The following is a 12188-nucleotide window of genomic DNA, read 5'->3' as shown; positions in this document are numbered from 1 at the left end:
GTGCAGCGCTGTGAATTGCCAGTGTAGCCAAGGCCTAAGGTTCTATCTGAGTTCCACCTTAATCAATCCATTCATATAACAAGGTTTTTCCCGAAGCTGCACAGGAAATCCTTTTTTCATACTGTAGATGTTAGAAGGGCATTGGCCTTCTACTTATATAGGACCAAGCAATTTAGGAAGTCACCTAGACTCTTCATTTTTTGTGTGGCTAGATCCGTGGGTCCTCAGTCCCGGTTCAGAAACTGTTCCCAGGAGCCAAATCAGAAATTAGTTGATCATTTTGTACATTACTTTTCAAGTATGGTTCTTGCAGTCCTATATATAACTGGCTTTGCTATTATGAATGTAATTAGACCTCTACCCCCAATAGAATGTGATCCGATACAAGATGAATTTGGATATAACTCGGTAAAGCAGCGCTCGGGGGGGAGGGGGCTGCACGCTCCGGTGGATCAAAGCAAGTTCGATATAACGCGGTAAGATTTTTTGGCTTCCAAGGACAGCGTTATATCGGGGTAGAGGTGTATGTCCTAGTCCTCTACATACTGTCTTCTTACATTGATGCTGTACTAACAATGTCTTGGTCCTGTTACTGTTAACCTGAATCTATTTGTCAGATGGTTAATTGTATATGCTTTTAATTCCAGCCCCTGGAATCTGTATATATGTATGTTTTTGTTTTAATCCAGAAAGAGCTCTTTCATTTCCGCTGTAAATGGGTTAGATGTGTTTATTTCACAAGCATGTAAATAGTTTTTGCATTTTTAAGAGCTGGGGGGTGGGGCTGGCATCATTTACACGGGGAAGAGGAACAGCTGGAAGATGGAACTAAGCTTGTTCAAGTTTGTGTTTGTAGCAGACCTACTCAGGAAAGAGTAGAGGAACAGTCTGTCTGCACAGCTGCACCTGGTACCTCCATTTGTTGTATAAGGACAACATCCACACACTTTTTCCTATAGTACATTAGGCTTCTGTCCAAGTCACCGAAGAGAAACTGTATAACCGTTTCAATATCGAACTCTAATACTTCAGAGCTTTCTCATGTGGGCCATAACTGTAGTTCTGCATAGCTCTCTCTTGTTGCTCGACATGCTTTTAGTAATTTTACTGCAGTGTGGCTGACCAGTTTAGTTTCCTTTTATGAAGTGGGACTTACTGGAGCATTGTGAATAAGCTGAAAATTTTAGTCCAAAGAGTTAAGAATTGGAATTTTTTGGTGGTGAATGCACCTATCAGCACAAACAAACCCTGAGCCTACCCAAAAGATAATTACACATGCAAAGGGGTCACAAACAAATATGGGACTATTTTAAAAACAAAACAAAACCTACCTGTGATTTGTGTTCACTTCTTAATCTGGATTCAAACACTGCACTGATGAAATAATTTTTCAACACCTAGTCCTTTCCTGTGCAAATAATCAAAAGCCTTCCCAGATTCCAAGTTTGCAAATAAAATTATAACAAGCCCTGTCTGAGCTCACTGAGGGCTTTGCAGTCTCCCCCCAGATAGAGCCAGCTCTCTAACCTTCATCTCTAACTAGGCTTTAAAGGAGTACCTCTTGAGGTTCTTAAAGGAAGTCTGAGGGTAATTAACACTTCTGGCAGCAAAAAATCCTGTTCTTCCCCAGAGGAAAAGAGCTCTCAAAACAGTGTCTGCTACCTCCTGTCACTCCCCTCAATGCTATATAATCCAAGGCTGCTTTATCGCATAGTGCCATGTTACATAAAAGGTTTATTAAAAAGGGTTAATCTAACTCCTTCTATATCCTATTAAAGAGGGTCTGTTGCCTTAAGTAGCTACTCAGCCACTGAATTATCTAGTCCTCTAGCAAAACATTTGGTTATACCAGTACAAGATCTGCCTCCGCCTAGGATTTTTTTCTTTTGTCCTGGACAAGTAGGCTCTTTATGTTTTTGGCCTACATAAACATTACAGTGAGGCTTCAAACCCTTCCAGACCTTGCTCTCTCAATACTTCAGATTTTTCCTCAAAATTCTTCCCTTCTTTCTCTAGTAATTATTCTAGTCTCCCACTTAATCTCATGCACTGGGGAAGCAGGGGCAGAAAGGGGTAGAGGGGCTGTATAGTTACCCCAGAACTTCATGTGCTGTTGAAGGAAGTTCTCATATCTTGTTAGGGTGTTGTCATGCTGCTTAGGGGGTTTAGCAACCTAAAGTTTTTTTTTTTTTTTTTTTTTTTGGCATCTAATTACCTGATGCCTTTCATTTAAGAAAGCTAAGTTGAATCCTTATACACGTATATAGGATTCTGTAAACTCATCTCACAATTGTCTCCACAAAAGTTTAAATTAAATATCATTGCTAAAACTCAGTCTAGGTGTTGTAAAAGCAACATATTGCATAGTACTAATTTCATCTGAGGCCTGGTCTACACTTAAAACTTAGATCGACATAGCTACCATGCTCAGGGGTATGAAAAACCCATATCCCTGAGCACTGTAGTTGCACTGACTTAAATCCCTGACAAAGACACAGCTAGGTTGACAGAAGCATTCTTCTGATGACCTACTTACTAGCACTTGGGGAGATGGAGATACTACAGCAATGGAATAACCCATTCAGTTGCTGTAGTAACTTCCTCATAGTGTCTACACTACGGCCATAACTGTGCTGCTGTAACCCCTTAGTGTAGACAAGCCACTATAGTACGTTTGTTATCTGTTAAGATTGTTTTTGCAGGTTTGATACTGGTATTACATGCTATGTGACTTGGATATCTGAGGGTACACACAGTATATAGTTCAGTTAAAAATCTCCCATCTAAGAACGCCAGTGTAATGTGCTGCAAACTGTTTTGTTTGACTTCCAGTGAAAAGGTCAATCTATTGAATTTCAAAATAGAGCAGAACATGTTATACAATTGCAGGTACTTTGATTGCCAGTAAGTTGCTGATGGAGCTCACATTATTGCAGTAATCTAAGAAAATATTTTGATGATTGAAAGGTTTGTTTATGTGTGCTGGCATTTTAAAAAGTGTGTGGTTTAAAAAAAAAATGTTGACAAACAGCCATTTGGCTCAGCTACTGAAAGGTCAGTTGCAGTATGGTTACATGCACTTCATTAAATATCTTCTGGCATAATTGGCTCATTATTCTTCTGACTTCTGCTGCTAATAAGTAACAATACTGGCAATAGCCAGTGGCACTTTATTATTTATAAATTTTATTGAAATCCTACACACACGTTTAACTTTCTCACCTTAGGAGTAGTTATGGCTTGACCGTAGCTGTAATGGGAAATATGATCATTTTTGAAGGTGGTAGAAACATTTTCTGGTTCCACTATAGCTTTTTGAGTACATCTGCATCCTAGTCTTTCTGCCCCCACCCTCCCAAATTGCTGCTGCCTATAGCAATTTTACTCTGTGCATCACAGCAGCAAATTAAGGAGACTTTTTAGCAGATTAGTATTTGCAAAATATATCAGTCTTTACTTGCAGTCTCTGTTTGCAAAAGGGGACGAATCTGTAGACATGAGAGAGAGAAGAGGAGGACGTGATGAGGCATTAGGAATGGTAAACTGACGTGTGAGAAGTATGTTTGGATTGAAATGGAACTGCAAAAATTTCATGCCTGGACATAGCTCTTCAAAAAGAGGGAACTTTCCAGGGTAAATCAGCCCAAGTATTTCTGACACTCTCCACTGTTCATGAAAGTACCACTTACAGACATTTTCCCAAATGTCACAGTATCTTTGGCTTCAACAGTCGTCATGGCTTGTGATACATTGACACTATCTTCATGTACTACTACCCTAAAGTCATCATTTTGTCTCTATTACCTCAGGTTTTACTCTAAATGAAAGGGGAAACCTATTGTAATCTTTGGACCCTTAGCTAAAGGGCAACCAGTTCTATTTTTTTTTTTCCCTATACAATATTTAATGCCAAAATGGTTGGTTTATGTTGAGTCTTAATAATTGCAATTGCAGATATTCATAATGGTTACAATTCAGATAAAAAACTTTAGTATCAGTGACTTTTTATGAGAATATGGAAAAAGATTCAAGAGTGAATAATACACCTTGGTTGAGGCTAAAGCCTCCCCAACCATGCTGTATTCCTGAGTGAATCTGCAGTCCCATACATAGACTATAAATGTAACCTCTAATCGTTTCTCTTTCTACAAGAAAATAGTGTGCTTGCACACATTTCTGATAGGCTCACTTCCAAAGTTCGTCATCTCTGGTGCCCATCAAATTGTCTTCCTGCACCAAATTAGTGATCTATACTGTGGTGAAAGTGAAAAGTAGAGACAGCCTGTGCTTGGAGGTACTTGGAGTTTCCATCTCAAATGACACATCTCCAAGAAACACTACTCCTGAAATGACATCACAACATCCACTCACCCTTCAGTACTCCGTCCCTCCCAGCAGTATTAGTATTCCTTAGAACTGAATATATAAACTGTTCCTTAGCTTGCCTAGTTGCAACGTAAGACAGATCTACATTAGGGGGCTTATGATGGTTTTATGGGTCCCTAACATTGAGAGTCACCTCATTACACCCTGCCTCTAGCAAGAGGGAGTCTTGCCTCTGGTAGCTGGATGTTAGCTCCATAACACCACCAGCCTTACAACCACTCAAGCACCCTCCTCTGGACTATGGCAGCCCTGTCTTTGTCTTTCAGATTAACCAGAGGTGCACCATAGTCTCCTTTGAAGCATTCCCTGTGATAGCTAGCCCCTGACACTGGCTACTCACAGAAATCACAGACCCTCTGGTCTCAAAGGAACAGTACCCCAGTTTTACCTTTAATCACCACTCCTGTGCAACTCTCAGCATTTGTGAGCACTTATAATAAAACAGGTTTTATTTAAGAAAGAATAAAGGTTCCGCTAGAAACAAATGGTTACAATACAAAACAAAATAATGAAATGCAAATGAAGGCCTACGCTTAATAGTTACTTTTCCTATCTAATAAAATAAGTTCTCTCCACCCCGCAAAGTTCAGTTTGTTGCAGATCTGGCTGGCTTTCCAGGTACCAGAATCCAATTTTTCATGAACAACAACATCCCCTGCTCAACAAAATGTCTTTTCAGTGATTGGCTCCGGATTGTCTTTCTCCACCTTGTAATATACTGAATCAGTCTTTTAGTATGCCCTGTCTATGTTCCTTTTAAACTCAAAAGTGGTTTCAGTGTTTATAGTTTATCTTTGATAGTTTTCCATTGACTTTTCTGTGTTGTTGCTATGGTGGACAGTTGTGCAATGTATTACCTAATTAGCTAGTCAGAGAGTGGTGACAACGCCCTCCTGCTTGACGGGGCTGTCACGCAGATATATGATTCCCTGGGGACTTACTTGTACTTTAAAAACTATGCCTTATGGTCTTCAAGTAGTTACATTATTCCTTAAATATTACCATACACACCTCACAATTATGAGTAGTGATAAGTTACAAGTTTTCAGTAGAGACGTCATGTGCTACCCTTGATGGATAAATACCATGAAAGTGGTGTATTCAGTGTAATGGTGTATCAGGCCTGAGGCAGGAGCTGCTTGTAAAGAAGGGTGAACCCTCGCCCATTGGCACCAATGGGCCTCTGTGTCACAGTGCTGATCTCACTGAAGGGAAGAAAAAAAATACTTTTATTTAACACCCACGGTCCTCTTCTTGACTAACAGAAGGGAGATAAAGAGTTATGGACCCTAGAGAAATATCTCATCCTTCAGGCAGATGGAAGGCCACTGTGATATGAATGCTCTGAGTGTAGGGAGAGGGGGATGTTTTGTATTTCACACCAGTTAAGTAGCTTGGATAGTCAAATACCCAATCTGTAGGCCCCAAACAACACTTCAGGTTTCTTTAACCATTGCTTATGAAGGTTTCTCTTTTGGAGAATAAAGACCTAACATATTTAATTTCTACATAACTCCTCTTGATAGAGTTGTGGCTTCTGGCTACTGTTACTGGAGACCCTTGTGTTTAATTTTAAAAAGTGGCTTGTGTAGGAAATGTGAAAATTTAAAGATAAGCCTCTAACTGATTTTTTTTTTGCCTTTATTAAAAAAAAAAAAAAAAAAAAAAGTCATTTCACCATTACACTGATGGCTATCTGAGAGGGCAGGAAGTAAAAAATGCAAATGCAAGCTTGATGGTTTCCTTGATAGTGTGTGTGTTCATATGTAAAAGGGTAAATTTATAAAAAATGGTGACAGAGCATTTTTCCCCAGTGGTAAATTGAATCCTAGATAGACAAATGGATATTTCAGACAACCAGATATCTCATAGACACAGTTTACGGTCTTAAAACTCTTTCCTCTCTGACTTTAAACTACTTATTAATAAAGTATGCATTAGTCAGTGTGTAGTAGCTGCAAAACAATAGGGGAAAAAATTGGCCATCTAAGCAAAAAAAGTTTGCATCATAATTTGTCAAGATACACCTCTACCCCGATATAATGCTGTCCTTGGGAGTCAAAAAATCTTACCGCGTTATAGGTGAAACTGCGTTATATCGAACTTGCTTTGATCCACCGGAGTGCGCAGCCCCGCCCCCCCGGAGCGCTGCTTTACTATGTTGTATCCGAATTTGTGTTATATCGGGTTGCGTTATATCGGGGTAGAAGTGTACTTGAAGTAAAAAGGAGATGCTGCTGTAGTGCATAGTTTCAAATGAATAGCCTAGAATGGATTAATTTATCCAGAATCCTTTAATATGGCATAAGGAGGGGATTCTCTGTAATGTTTGCCAGTGTATATTACATATTTAGCTGCTCAGACTGGCATATTTTTTTCAATTACTGGTATGATCCACCTCTCAGCCAGAGAGGTTATTATAGGGCAACATTGATAAATTTTGTTTTCTTTCCTACAGGATGTCTGTTGTGACTGACTGTTTGGTGTTAGTTATTTTCTAAGTCTCTATTATGAGAACATCATTGTGCAGTTCAATCCTGTTGAAAAAGACTAAAATCTTTACCTTCTTCGAGGAGTGTCCCTGTGACTGCTCCACTGTGGGTGTCTTGGAGCCCTGCACTTGTAATCGGAGATTTGTAGTAGCAGTGCCCTGGTTGGCCGCGCACGTGTGGCAGCCGTCTCACACCGCTTCGAGTGAGTGGCTACTTGCAGCACCCCTGTCTATTTCGTAAATTGTTTATATTCCCACTTTTCTTTATCTCTTTTGTTGGTTTTCCTCCATCCCCTGTCCCTACTTACCACTTAAAAAAATATTTCATTTGCTTCCCCCCCGCCACCGGCAGGTCTCCGCCAACGATGACTGAACAATGGCCGTTTTTCTATAGCCCTGAACCTCCTCAGGCATGCCTGGCTCTCCCGGCTTTAAACGCTGCCTGACCTGCATCGGATGGTCACACTCGGTGCATCTGCTGTCTTGGGAAAACCCACATACCACAGCAGTGTCCACACTGCAAGAAATTATCTGCCAGGACACTCCAACTAAAATTATTAATGATGGAGAAATCCCTCAGGCCAGTCTCCGACTCAGAGTCCAGGACTCTTCTTGGCCAATAGTCTCCAGCAACAGCCTCAGACAAGGGCTCCACCCAAACAGTGGCTAAGGACCCTGCACCTAGGAAAGCGACGAAACGTTGGTCGCAGTCATCGCCACAGAGAGATCCCCCTAAAAAGGAGCAGTTTCCTGGTGAAAAATCTGCCCCAGTACCAATGGCACTGAGAACCTTGGACCAAGAAGCACTGGGAATGTCCGGTACCGAGATGTCCTAAAGAGCCAAGGCACCAATGCGGCCAGGCTCTCACTCAGCTGCATGAGCTAAAGCTAAGCTCCCTACCTCGGCGCCGACTGTGCCTAAGAACTCCTCGGCACCGGCTAGTGTAATGGCGCCACCTGCTGCATATACACAGCTTAACAAGACCTCAGCACCATCAGTGCATACTATGGTGCCATCCATGGCACTGAGCTTCCTGGGACTGCAACCCTTCACCACACAGGCGGACCTGGCAATCTCCTCCATGCCGGGAACCCCCTTGTTCGGCACCGACGGCACCCCAGTCAGGCCAGGACCGAGCCAACTAGGCACTCCTGTTAGATCCGCACCCCCACTATCCAGTGATGAGGATGACTCAAGCCTTTAACCCCTTGTCATTCCTCCCTGAAATCGGGATTCCCTCACCATCGGAGGCCCAGGAGGAAGAGGGAGAGGAGCCAGAAGAGGCTCCTGAAGGCGATACACTGCCACCCACCCATATTTTGTCCTCATTCCCAGACGAAACAGTTATGCCACCACCTCCCACCACAGGAGATGACTTCAAGTCCTTCCAGGACTTATTCAAAAAAGTTGCAGAATCCCTGGACATCTCTTCAGCAGAGCTGCCAGAGACCCAGCACAAACTTACTGACATCTTGCAGGCATCCCCATCAGCAAAGATAGCTCTGCCCATTAACTCAGCCATAATGGACCCTGCAAAGATAATATGGCAGACACCTGGCACTGTCCCACCATCCTGTAAATGCTTGGACAGAAAATACTATGTACCAGTGAAAGGAGCTGAGTTCCTATTCACTCATCCGGCTCCTAGTCCACTGGTCATAGAGGTGGTGCACCAGAGGGGAAAACAGCCCCAGTCAAAAACTACACCTTATAACAAGGACTGGAAAAGGCTTGACCTCTTTGGATGCAAATCTTATTCTGCCTCGTTGCAATTTCATATAGCAAATTATTCAGCTCTCTTAGCAAAGTACACCTACAACTTGTTCAACAAATTGAAATCCTTTATTAATCAACTGCCAGAGGAAGCAAAGGAACAATACAAAGTCAACATTGCAGAGGGCTCCTTAATTGCCAAAACAGCCCTGCAGGCTTCCCTCGACTCTGCTGACACGGCAGCCCGATCCATGGCCACATCAGTTGTCATGCGTTGAGCTTCATGGCCCCACCTCTCTGGATTCCCTAGGAAAGTACAAGCCACAATTGAGGACCTGCCCTTTGAGGGCCAAAAACTATTTGCTGAGAGCACAGATCCTTCTCTTCATACCTTAAACGAACAACCTTGAAGAACTTGGGTATTTACATTCCCCTGAACAAGAAAAAATAGGGTAGATTCTATACTCAAAGATTCTGTCCTGCCCTGTATTCCCAACCGCAGAGACAATATGATCAAAGCCGCAAGCAAACACAAGCGAGATGCAGGCAGAACCAGGATCAACCCACCACATCTCAATCTTCAACATTCCGTGAATCATTTTGAAGTATTAGTCGAGAGCTCGAGACCTCTATCTTCTCCCATGCCGGATTATCAGATGACCTCCAGTCTCTTTGGAGACCGTCTGCTATCACACTACTCAGTCTGGAACAACATCACTGCAGGCAAATGGGTGCTGGAAATCATTCAGAAGCGTTACTCTATCCCATTCTACTCCCCCTACCCACCCACCTTCCCTGTCCCTCTTCAGGGACCCCTCTCATGAGACTCGTTGCAGCAGGAAATAAACCATCTCCTGCAACTAGGAGCTATGGAAATAGTACCACACACATAGGGGAAGAGGGTTTTATTCGTGTTATTTTCTCATGCAGAAAAAGAACGGCGGATGGAGACCCATTCTGGATTTATGCAGATTCAACAAGTTTGTACTGATGCAACGCTTCAAAATGGTAACCCTGGCAACCATAATCCCGGCATTAGAGAAAGGAGATTGGCTCTTGTCTGTCGACCTACAAGACACCTACTTTCATGTCAACGTTCATCCAGCACACAGAAGATTCCTGCGCTTCACATTAGGCCATTAACATTATGAATACAAAGTGCTACCTTTCGGATTGTCGACAGCCCCAAGGGTATTCTCTAGGGTCCTAGCCATCACCACAGCTCACCTCCGCAGGCTAGGGGTAATGATCTTCCCATACTTGGACGACTGCCTTATAAGAGAACCAACTCAGCACATGGCAGTACAAGCCACACAAACTACTATAACCCTTTTAACCAACCTAGGGTTTCAAATAAAGTCCACCTTGGTCCCGGTCCAGCAACTAGAGTTTATAGAGGCCTATCTTGACTGCCTCTCAGCACACATGAGATTACCCCAACAGTGATTCCTCAACCTAACCAGGCTGATAATAGTGATCACAGACAGCCCCCAAACATCCACCAGGGCCTGCCTACAACTTCTTGGGCATATGGTTGCCACAATTTACGTAGTCAAACATGCCAGACTCCATATGAGATGCCTACAGGCCTGGCTCCGCACCGGCTATATACCACACAAGCATTCCCTCCAAACGGCTCACTATGCCCTGCAGAGTGAAGGACTCCGTCAAATGGTGTATGCAACCAGAAAACATCTGCTTGGGGGTTCCATTTCAACAAAAAGTTCCCACTGTAACACCACAGATGCCTCCCTCGTGGGATGGGGAGCCCATCTGGACAGCAGAACATTTCCTACTGCTCATCCGCAACAATACCATCAAAGTCCTCACGTACAACACAGCCTGCATGTTTTATATAAACCGACAAGGTGGAGCTCCATCATACCCTCTCTGCATCGAGGCACTACACCTCAGAAAGCATATTTTGTATGAAGATCATTACAAGAGTATAGGGTGTAAATACAAGGGGGCATTCGGTTATAATCAGTAACTGAAAAAATATGCCAGACTAGTTGCTGGTTTAGCAGATAAATATGCGCTGTCTACAGTGGGGCTTAGGTTGGCTTAAGTATGTTTCTCAGGAGTATGAAGTTTTCACATCTCTAAGTCATGTAGCTAGGCTAACCTAATTTTAGATGTAGACCATACCTCACTTAGTAATATATATTCAAATCTTGTTTTTAAGAATTTTCTGCCTACTTCAGGCACTTCTGATGCACCTCTCGCTATAATATTTAAAACATCTGTGAGGTCATGATGTACAAATGTTTAGTAGCAAATTATATTTGAATACAGGCTACAAAAGCTGCAAGACTAGGGTAGGCAATATTTAAACAGTTCGTTAATGATCTACTTAGCTTTTTGAATAAGCACCTTTATCATCACTGATTTTCATATAGTGAAGAATGTTCCTCTATTACAACGATCACAGATAAAGGTAGGAGGTTACATATGTTTATGGAGAAGTGCAATTCATTCACGTGTTTATGGAACTGGTGTTTCTTGTATGGCCAGGGAAGTTCATAAATCCTGTGACCAATCTCTCTACGTCTGAATGTTTAGGTTTTGATCGGAATTAGTGGAAGATGTACATAGCTGATGTAGTTCTTATGTCTGACTTCCCAGGGCACATGGGTGTAGGGCTGTGCCATGTGGGCTGCCTATGTCCTCCTCTGCACTCTAACTGCAGAGAGAGGAAGTGATCTAAAACTTCCTGCTGCTCGAGACAGGACACCAGTGGGAGAGGCCTTGGGAGATTCTTGGGGGACCTCACTTCCCCTGCCCCCCTCACCTCAACCCTGTTTTTTTCTGTATGTCTGAAAATGAGGCTGAATTTTTCTGTAGGGGTAGGAAGGGAACGTGGATGTTCCAGCTGTGTGAAGAATTCTGACTGGCAGCCTGATCCAAGGGAAACGTGGAAAGGCAGTTATAGGATGAAAGGGAAATAGAAGTAATTGTACTTTTGGCAAATTGCTTTTTTGTTTTTGTCTGTTTTTTCCTTTTAGATTGTAAGCTCTTAGGGGCAGGTACTGTCTTCTATAGGTGTACAATTCCTAGCCCAAAGGGGGTCCCAACCCTGGTTTGGTAGGGTTACCATTCGTCCGGATTTACCCGGACATGTCCTCCTTTTTGTGCTAAAAATAGCGTCCGGGGGGAATTTGTAAAGCACTCACAATGTCCGGGATTTCCCCCCTCCCCCGGAGCGGCTGGGAGGGCTGCAGGGAAGTCCCGGGCTGGACTCCGGAGCAGCTGGAGAGGAGCTCCGCCCTGCATTCTGAGCAAGTGTCTCAGCACAAAGTGCAGCCCTCCCCTTTTGCAACTGGGAGCGGTTACTGCCATGCAGCGTAGCAAAACTGGAGCGAGAGCACTTTGTGCTGATACAAGGGCAGCTCTCCTGCAACCCGGTCCGGGCCAGGGACCGGGTTTTGTTGTGCAGGGCCAGGGACCGGGTTTTGTTGTGCTGGGGAGCTTAGCCACGTGTCCGGCTCGCACAGAGCCCAACACCCTGTTCTGAGCAGCAGGGTAAGGGGGGCAGGAGAAAGGGCAGGGAGGTTCTGGAGGGGGCAGTCAAGAAACGGGGGGGGGGGGGGGGGGTTG

The 12188-nt window shown here is 43.4% G+C and overlaps 1 protein-coding gene across 2 annotated transcripts in view; it reads left to right on the top strand.

Annotated features, from left to right (window-relative positions):
- The window catches only part of ACSL4 (acyl-CoA synthetase long chain family member 4), a 50217-nt gene that overhangs the window by 9540 nt on the left and 28489 nt on the right, over positions 1-12188 (top strand). The gene's annotated exons all lie outside the window — the stretch shown is intronic.

The sequence above is a fragment of the Trachemys scripta genome, chromosome 9 (genome assembly GCF_013100865.1).
Source record: "Trachemys scripta elegans isolate TJP31775 chromosome 9, CAS_Tse_1.0, whole genome shotgun sequence".
Classification (NCBI taxonomy): Eukaryota; Metazoa; Chordata; order Testudines; family Emydidae; genus Trachemys; species Trachemys scripta.
This window is presented reverse-complemented; position numbering and strand designations above follow the sequence as displayed.